Source organism: Suricata suricatta, chromosome 6 (genome assembly GCF_006229205.1).
Source record: "Suricata suricatta isolate VVHF042 chromosome 6, meerkat_22Aug2017_6uvM2_HiC, whole genome shotgun sequence".
NCBI lineage: Eukaryota > Metazoa > Chordata > Mammalia > Carnivora > Herpestidae > Suricata > Suricata suricatta.
The window spans coordinates 62,887,545-62,898,124 of record NC_043705.1 but is presented as its reverse complement, the minus strand read 5'-3'; the positions used below and the strand labels follow the sequence as shown (position 1 = coordinate 62,898,124).

At 34.7% G+C, this 10,580-nt stretch overlaps 1 pseudogene; it reads left to right on the top strand.

Annotated features, from left to right (window-relative positions):
- The first annotated feature begins 3,388 nt into the window (after nt 1-3,388).
- LOC115293461 lies at nt 3,389-10,263 on the top strand (annotated as a pseudogene).
- Nucleotides 10,264-10,580: the final 317 nt, after the last annotated feature.

The window sequence follows — 10,580 nt, the reverse complement described above, 5'->3', positions numbered from 1 at the left end:
CAAGACCCAGAGTTTTGTAACATGATATTCAAAAGAGCTATGTTCTCTTAGAGAATTATTTAGTATACAAAGAACCAGAATTTTTGAATATTACAAGGAATATGATAATAGAGTGTGCACACCAAGGTAAGACAGTGGAATCATAAATATTTAAGAACAAAAAAAACCTTTTAAAACCATTTTCTTGAAAGTAAGGGTTAAATGCATGTATAACATGAGGAAATTCTTTGATAGGCATAACAGGGATGAATCTCAAAGGCATTATGCTAAATGAAAGACACGAGTTAAATACATATTGTATAATTCCATTTACATGACCTTATGAAAAAGCTGAGCACATAGGGTTAGAGCACAGATCAGGAGTTGAGAGGGTCTAGGAGTTTTGAAATGTTTGCATAGATACGACAGGAGGGTGATTTTTGGAATGATAAGATCCAGCACCACAAAACAGTGGATGTTCTACATGTTTTTAAATCCAGAACTGCACACATGCACATATAAAGTCAATATAACCATAGGTCAATATTTTAGTATTAGCCTAAGATTTTAAATTGCCTAAAGATTTGGAGACCATTTTCTAGGTTGAAAATGGAAAACATAGTTACTATGGAAATGAAAAACCTGTTAGAACTAAAAAAGTAAATTTCATGAGATTTTTTTTGTAGATAATGTAAAAATCGTATATTAGTTGTTACTGTTTAATAGGTTACTCTCACAATATGAATTGTAAAGAGTTTTACATAAAATTGTAATTATAGTTACCAAGACTCTAATTGTTGTTCCCCTGTATGAAATGACTGAATTTGTTCTAGTTATGACACTAAAGTGTTTAAATAGCTTTTGTGTTTAAAAAATGGAGTCGTCTCTTCAAAATTCTGAAATAAATTGGGTTTCAACTGGAATTCTATACCCTGCAATACAACTAATTGTGGGTGGGGAATGAAGACAACTTGGAGACAAGCAATATCGTGAAATCTTTATCACATATTCTTTCTCAGGAAGCTGTTGGAACCAAAGGTGTTAAACAAGAGCAAAAGCCCTATGATCAAGGAGTTAAATCTTGAGACTCACAAAGGGCTTAGGGTGAGATAATATATGAGGAGGGAAGGGAGTGAATAAATTAATAATACCATAAGTAGTTGACTGGTTGAACAAAGATGGAATGAAAGATGATAACATTTCAAACTGTTGGGTGGAAAAGAAACAATCTTTTTGAGTCTACCAACTAACTGAGAATAGTGACAGTTAAATTTATATAGCACAGTGTGGTGTTCTTAGGGAATATGGAAGGCTCTACAGCAGGATTGAAGGAGGTCCTAGCCCATACGTATGAGGGGAGGGACTAGAAAAGGAGAGGAGAGGGGATGACTTCACCCAGGAAGTGATACATTAGGTAAGCTTTTAAATTTGAATGAAAGAGCCCGTGAAGGAGGATGTGAGAAGAATGAAAGGTTTCTACTCAAAGAACTGGCTTATGAAAAGGACCTGCACCACAAAACAAGTGGTGTTCTGAATAAAGTTCAATGTGGCTGGTTATAGATTTTAGAAAAAAGACAAGCCAGAGATGAGCCTAGATATTTCAGCAGAAGCTAGCTGAGATGATGCAGAGGCTGCAGGCCATGTTGAATTACTTTATATGTATGCCAAGATTAATGGGAAGCTTTAAAAAGGATGGGATCAAAGACCACTCTGCATAGAGAATGGATAGAAAAGGGTAAATTTAAAGTGGAGGGAAGAGATTGGATGCATTCAGGGTGGTATGGCTCAACACCCCCCCCAAAATAATACAATTTTAAAAATGGGTGAAGACATGAATAGACAGTTTTTTGAAGAAGACATCCAGATGGCCAACAAATTCATGAAAAAGATGCTCAACATCACTGAACATGAAAGAAATGCAAATCAAAGCACAATGAGATATCACCTCACACCTGTCAGAGTGACTAAAATTGACACAGGAAACAACAGCCACATTATTAAAATGGTCCAAGTGTCCATCGACTAATCAGTGGATAAAGAATGTGTGTGTGTACACACACACACACACACACACACACACACGCAATGAAATATTATTCAGCCACAAAAAAGAATCAAATATTTCCATTAACAATGCGGGTGGAGCTAAAGAGTATTATGCTAGTCATAGAAAGAAAAATTTCACTCATATGTGAAATTTAAGGGAAAAAATGAGCACAGTAGGGAGGGAGGCAAATCAAGAAACACTCCTAACTACAGAAAACAAACTGATGGTTATCAGAGGGAAGGTCAGTGGAGGGAAAAAGTAATTTAATTACTGTGATGAGCACCAAGTATTGTATGGAAGGGTTGAATCATTACATTGTATACTTAAAACTAATATTGTACTGTATGCAACTAACTGGAACTTAAGTAAAAACCTTTAAAAAATAAAATTTTTAAAGCATATGATCAAAACATAAATAAAGTGGACTGAGACTTTTGAATGGCTGATAGAGGTCCAAATAAGGTAGTGGGGGTAAAGCTGGAGAGAAGACATGGTAGAGTGAATATAACTTGATGAGTGGGAATAAGAGAAGTAGAAAATGAAACCAAAGTCATGGCTAGGGCCAAAAAGTGACCTGTGTTATATTTCTTTCTTCAAGGTTTTCTAATACTTAACTGAAGTTAGGACACTAGAGTTTGGAAAAATGAAATCTTGGCTCTATATGTGGAGAAAGTGGGGTTTTTTTTTCTCTCTGACAAGGGTATTAGTCATCCTAGGAACTCAACTGGGTAGGCTTTTGTAAAGAGAAGGAAAGCAAACTGGGGATGGTTGTACCAAAAGAAAAAAGTGTAGAGGATGGGAGGAAAAAGGGACAGGTCTCAAAGAATGCATGCCTGAAATGGGAAGACTCTGCAAAGCATTAGTTGCTACAAGTAAATGCAACTTGAGCTGGGAATATTGTCACTTTAAGTCTTGAGCAGGTGCCCACCTAGGGTCTCGATAGGGTCTGGTCTGCAACTGATATGGGGAAGTCCTAGTGCTGAATAACTTGGCTCCACTAAGTCTGCAGGCATCACATCAAGACTGCTGGGTTTGCACATTTTGGAGGAAGTTCTACTTCACCACAAGACTTTTTAGTAGGAGTCAGAGAATGGTGCTGAAGAGTGGGTCCCTGCCCTCCTCTTTCTCCCTCCCTGTTAAACCAACCACAGAATTGGCAAGAACTGGCATTATCCTAAGTATTTTCAAACTGACTCTTGATGAGAAAAAGATATCAGGGCAATACTTACTGGTGAAGGGAATAAATCTGAATTCCCAGTTTTCTCTTTGTAAAGCCATTTGAAACTGGAATTAAGTTGTGGAAGGTATTGTTCTGTAAGATTTCTGAATTATCAAAAGGGAGGTAGAGTGAAGGAATGAACCATGATAGAAAAGCAAGATAAGCTTGGAAATGTCAAATGGCATTTAAAACACTTAATTTGAATAATCCACAGATAGGAATTGGTTTTCTAATCTTAAAACTGGTAAAGTAGAGAAGTATACCCAAGTCATACTTTAAATGAAAAATTTGATTTTTCCTTCAGTAACATCAAATATGAGTAAGCTAGAAGTATATATATAAATAGGAATATGGAACTTCTGTCTGGTAATGTCTCTTCCTACCTAGAGTCACTTGGCACATTAATGGTGGGTTTTGGCCATTAATTGGCATGGGCCAATTTGGTTTTCATTTTTAAAAACGACTGCTTGACAAGGTCCTATCTACTTAACAATTTCTTCTGATGTTTGCTTGTTGTAGAGGTAGGTCTGAATTCAGAGTTGAGATGATTGCATAATCAATGGAAAGAGAAAAGATATGTATCTTATCTGTCTCATAAATTAGCATTTTTGGTATATAGGAAATGCTCATTTTCATTCACTTATAATTACTATAAAATGTTTTTAAAAATTTGATATTTTCCATTAAATCATGAATCTAGTCATCAACTTGGTTTCAAATCAGACCCAAAATAGAGAACATGCTAGAAGCTTTTAAAATGGTCAAGGTTAGTAAATACTATTTTCAGTAACACCATAAATATTCTTATACAAAATAGAGATAAATACCGGTAACAAACAAAAACCCCACTCACCTCTACTTTCCTTTTATAAGGAAAAAAATTCTTCTCTTAATTTTAAAAGGCACTTTGTTTTTTATTTTCCTATCTTTAAAATAAAACCTTTTAAAAATATGTGGTTCATCTGCCTGAGCAGAGTACACAAGACCAATTTACAGTTGGGGCCATGTAGTGCTGATGAAAATCTTACGTGCTTGTTACACTGGGCATCACACTGCATCTGTTTTTATGACAGCATTGGATTCAGAAATTAAGCACAGCAGGAAGAAAAGTCTTGTATATATTCAAAATATATTGCATGTCTTGACATTGTAGTCTACTTTTACAGGGGAAAGGCCAAAATACCCCTCTTCTGTATTTAGAGGAAGCTAAATCAGGGGAAAACTGTAGTCCTTCTCCTAAAGAACATTTCGTCTTCAAAGTTCACTAGCAGTTAGCCCTGGTGGATCTTTCTCACAGGAACATATATGATCACAAAATTATTTTCAGTGTAGCAAACAACCTGAATTTCCTGACTTATCAAAACAGTAATCTGTATATTGAAAAAATATTCTATAGTGCTATATAATGCATCTAGGAGACGCATGTCCATCTCAGGGAAATAACACAAAGTGAACATCCAATTTGGAACACTGAAATAGATCAAGTAACAGAATACTGCCAGCACCCAGGAATCCTCTTGCCCCTTCAAAATTAAGACATGTGTTTCTAAACACTGTTTAGTATTGAATATTTTAAAATTTTTATACTGATAAAATCTTAGAATGTATTTTTTTTATTTCTTGTTTCTTTTACCCCAAATTATGTTTGTGAAATGTATTCATGGGTGAATATAAGTAAAATACCTTACTTGTGTTGCCTTTTTGGTAGTCCCTTATAGAAATGCACACAACTTATCTAGTCTTATCTATTGTTGGGCTTTATCGATTGTTTCCAATTCTTAGGTATTATATGAATAATGTTGCCACAAACATTGATGTATACCTTTTTTTGGTGCATTGCATATATACATGGATTTTTTATATGCCTGGGGATAAAATTGTAAGATCACATTGCAGATTCAATTTTAGAAGATAATCCTAAAAGATAGTCCATTGTGTTGAAGGCAATTTGCACTTTTTCCAGCCGAGTATGAGAATTCCTCTTCTTTTACTTACTTAGTGACTCACTACTATCTGGTAACCTCGGTCTTTTCTTTTAAGCCTAGCCATTTTGGTGGTAGGGATGTGAACACTGTAGTTTTTAACTTGAATTTTCCTTAATGATGATGTTGAGCAGCTTTTCATATTTTTTTTTGTTCACTTACATACCCTCTTTTGTAAAGTTCCTGCTCAAATACATTTTCTATTCCATTGTTCTATTTAATGACTTGAAAAGATTTTTTAGGTGTTTGATACATAAACTCTTTGACTGTTATATGTGGTGATTATATTCTCCCCCTTCAGAGACTACACTTGTTCTTTAAAAAAAGTGAATGTATTTTTTTAAATGCCAGTGTAATTAATGTACACTGTTAGTTTCAGGTGTATGATATAGTGCTCCAACAATTCTCTGTGTTACTTAGTGCTCATCATAGTAAGTGTGCCCTTAATTCCCTTCATCTGTTTCACCCATCCCCCTCCCACCTCTCCTCTGGTTATCAACAGTTTGTTTCCTGTTAGGTCTGGTTTGTTTGTTTGTTTGTCTTTTCTTATTCATCTGTTTTATTTCTTAAATTCCACACATGAGTGAAATCACATGGTAATTGTCTTTCTCTGACTGACCTATTTTGCTTAGCATAATACTCTCGCTCCATCCATGTTATTGCAAATGGCAAGATTTCATTCTTTTGCGGGGACACTGAATATTATTCCTTTGTGTATATATACCACATACTCTGTCTTTTCATCTACCAAGGGACATGGGCCATATCCATATTTCGGCTTTTGGAAATAAGTGCTGCAGTAAACCTAGGGGTTTATCTTTTTGAATTAGTATTTTTGTACACTTTAAATAAGTAACCAGTAGTGGAAAAACTGGATCATAAGGTAGTTCTATTTTTAATTTTTGAGGAACCTCCATACTGTCTTCCACAGTGGTTGTATCGGTTTGCATCCCCACCAACAGTGCACAAGGGTTCCTTTTTTCCACTTTCTCGCCAACCCTGGTCATTTCTCATGTTTCTGATTTTAGCTATCCTCCCAGGTGTGAGATGCTATCTCATTGTGGTTTTGATTTGTATTTGCCTGATGATGTGTGATGTTGAGCATCTTTTCATGTGTCTATTGGCCACCTGTATGTCTTCTTTGGAGAAATGTCTATTCATGCCTTCTGCCCATTTTAACTGAATTATTTGTGGGGTTTTATTTTGGTGTTGAGTTGTATCAGTTCTTTATATATTTTGGATACTAACCTTTTACTGGACATGTCACTCACAGAAATCTTCTCCCATTCACTGGTTGCATTTTAGTTTTCCATTGTTGTGCAGAAGCTCTTTATTTTGATAGTCCCAATAGTTAATTTTTGCTTTTATTTCCCTTGCTTCAGGAGACATTCTTTTTTATGTGACTGAATAATACCTGTATCTAGAAAAATGTTGGTATGGCCAATATCAGTAAAATTTCTACCTATACTCTTTCCTAGGTATATTATGGTTTCAAGTCTCACATTTAGGTCTTTAATCCATTTTGAATTTACTTTTGTGTATATGTATGGGGTATAAGAAATTGGCCCATTGTCATTCGTTTGCCTGTAGCTTTCCAGTTTTCTCAACCGTTGAGTAGACTTTTTCCCATTGCATATTTTTACCTCCTTTGTCAAAGATTAATTGACCTGTTCCATTGATCTATGTGTCTACCTTATGCTAGTACCATATCGTTTTGATTACTACAGCTTTGTAGTATACCTTGAAATTTGGGATTGTGGTACTTCCAGTTTTGTTCTCCTTTTTCAAGATTGCTTTGGCTATTTGGGGTCTTTTTCTGGTTTCATATACATTTTAAGATTATTGTAGTACTGTGAAAAATGCTATTGGTATTTTGATAGGGATTGCATTAAATCTGTAGACTGCTTTGGGTAGCATGGACTTTTTAACAATATTGGTTCTTGCAATACATGAGCATAGAATATCTTTCCATTTCTTTGTGCCATCTTTAGTTTATCACTTTTTATAGTTTTCTGAGTACAGGTCTTTCACCTTGGTAATGTTTATTCCTAGGTTTGCTGAAATTGTAAATGGGGTTGTTTTCTTAATTTATGTTTCTGCTGTTTCATTAGTGTATAGAAATGCAACAGGTTTCTGTATATTGACTTTATATCCTGCAACCTTACTAAATTCATTTATCTGTTCTAGCAGTTTTTTTGCGGAGTAGTTAGCATTTTCTACATATATAGTATCATGTCATTTGCAAATGGTGAAAGTCTTGTCTTATTCCTGACCTTAGGGGAAGAGCTCTCAGTTTGTCCCCATTTAAAATGTTATTTTTTTAAATCTTCAATGAAATATATGTTTTTCATATATGGTCTTTATTATATTGGGTTATGTTCCCTTAAACTTACTTTGTTCAGTGTTTTTATCATGAATGGATGTTGTACTTTTTCAGATGCTTTTTTTTGCATCTACTGAAATAATCATATGTTTTTTATATTTATTGATGTGATGTATCATGTTGATTGATTTGTGAATATTGAATCATCCTTGCATCTCAGGAATAAATCCTACTTCACTGTGATAAACGATTTTTTTTAATGTGTTGTTGAATTCAGTTTCCTAAATTTTGCTGAGGATTTTTCCATCTATGCTAATAAGAGATATTGGTCTATAGTGCTCATTTTTTTTTAGTGTCCTTAGTTTCAGTATCAAGGTAATTCTGGCCTTATGGAATGAAAGTTATCCTTTCTCTTCTATTTTGTGAAATAGTTTGAGAACAGGTATTAAGTCATCTTTTAACATTTGGTAGGGGGCACCTGGGTCGCTCAGTCAGTTAAGCCTCTGACTTTGGCTCAGGTCATGATCTCATGGCTTGTGGGTTCAAGCCCCATATCAGGCTCTGTGCTGACAACTCAGAGCCTGGAGCCTGCTTCAGATTCTGTGTCTCCCCCCTCCCATGCTCACACTTTTTCTCTCACAAAAATAAAATAAACATTAAAAAATTTTAAATAAATGTTTGGTAGAATTTACCTGTGAAACCATCTAGTCCTGGACTTTGTTGGAAGCTGTGTGTGTGTTTAAATTACTGATTCAAATTCATTGCTGGTAATCTGTTCAAATTTCCTGTTTCTTTCTGATTGAGTTTGGGAAAATTTTATGTTTCTAGGAATCAACCCATTTCTTCTAGGTTTTCTAATTTGTTGCCATATAATTTTCAGAATATTATCTTACAATCCTTTGTATTTCTGTGATTTTTTATTTCTCTTCATTTCTATTTTTGATTGAATTCTCTCTCTCTCTCTCTCTACATCTCTCTCTCTCTCTTTATCTTTCTCTCTTATTAAATTTTAATCTTTTTTGTTGATCTTTTTCAAAGCTCTACCTTATGGTTTCATTCATCTGTTCTATTGTGTTTTTTTGTTTGTTGGGGTTTTTTTGTTTGTTTTATGTTTATTTCACTTATTTCTGTTCTAATCTTTATATCCTTCCTTCTACTGGTTTTGGATTTTGTTTGTTCTTCTTGTTCTAGCTCCTTTAAGTGTAAGGTTAGGTTGTTCATGTGAGATCTTTGTTTCTTGAGGTGGGCCTGTATTCCTATAAACTTCCCTCTTAGAACAGATTTTGCTGCATCCCAAATGTATTGGACCATTGCGTTTTTACTTTCATTTGTCTCCATGTATTTTTTTAAATTTCTTTGATTTCTTCATTGATCCATTCATTGTTTAGTAGCATGATGTGATTTCAGTCTTTGTGAATATGTTAAGCCTTGTTTTGTGGCCTAATGTGATCTATTCTGGAGAATGTTCCATGTGAACTCGAGAAAAACATGTATTCTATTGTTTAAGGATAAAATGTTCTGAATATACGTGTTAGATCCATCTGGTCTAATATGTCACTCAAAGCCATTGTTTCCTTGTTGATTTTCTGCTCAATGATCTATCCATTGATATGAGTGGGGAGTTCAAGTCCCCTACTACTGTATTACTATCACGTACTTCCTTAATGTTTGTCAATAGCTGCTTTATGCATTTTCCTTCTCTCATGTTGGGCATATAAATATTTGCCATTTTTATATTTTCTTGTTTGATTGTTCCCTTTTTGAGTATATAGTGTGCTTTGAATCTTGTTAAAGTCTTTGTTTTCATGTCTATTTTTTTTCCAATATAAGTATTGCTCCACCAGCTTTCTTTTCAATTGGATTTGCATAATAAAAGTTTTTCCATCCCTTCACTTTTCATCTGCATGGGTCTTTAGGTCTGAAATTAGTCTCTTGTAGGCAGCATATAGATAAGATTTGCTTTTTCATCCATTCCATCACTCTGCGCCTTTGGAGTGTTTAGTACATTACATTAAAAGAAATACTGATAAGATGTGTACTTAGTGCCATTTTCTTTGTTTCATGGTTGTTTGCTTGTTTTTGTTTTTGTTTTTGTTTTTAGTTCTCTGTTAGTTTCTTCTCTTGCTCCTTTCTTTCAGTTTGCCAGCTTTCTTTAGTGATATTGTGGATTCCTTTCTCTTTATTTACATATTTATTATTAGTTACCATTAGGTTTGTATATGGCATCTTATGACTATAACAGTGTATATTAAGTTCATTATTGTTTAAGTTGGAACCCATCCTAAAGCACTAAATTTATACTCCTGTCTCCACATTTTAAGTATATAGTGTCATACTTTACATCCTCTTATGCTATGAGTCTGGAAAACTTCCAAAAACATGGAGGTTAAAAACCACCCTACTAACGAATGATCAGGATAATCAGGCAATTAGAGAAGAAATTTAAAAATATATGTAAACCCCTTTTGTTAAAATGTCATTATTATCCAAATCAGTCTACACATTCAATGCAATCCCAATCAATTTCCCAAACCTTTTGCCTCGTTGCGTCCAACAGCTCTGCTGGAGCCATCCGAGGAAATGTGGCCAGGGTTCTCGTTCTTGCCACGTCTGCTCAAACTGGCCCGGCCTGATCTGGAAATATGGCCTCAACATGTGCCACCAGTGTTTCCATCAGTACGCGAAGGACATAGGCTTCATTAAGTTCGATTAAGTAAACTTCCTTGAATGGGTGATCCAAGATACCACCCTAACTGCAGATATCCAAGAAAACCTATCTTAATGCCAATTCATTGTACATAAAATAAAAACACTTCAATTCTAAATAAATAAATAAAAATATATGGAAACAAATGAAAACGAAAATACCACATTCCAAATTATTTCGGATGAAGCAAAGGCAGTCCTAAGAGGAAAACATATTGCAATCCAGGCCTATTTCAAGAAACTAGAAAGAGCACAAATACAAAATCTAACAGCACACCTAAAAGAATTAGAAGGAGAGCAGCAAATGTACCCCAAACCGAGCCG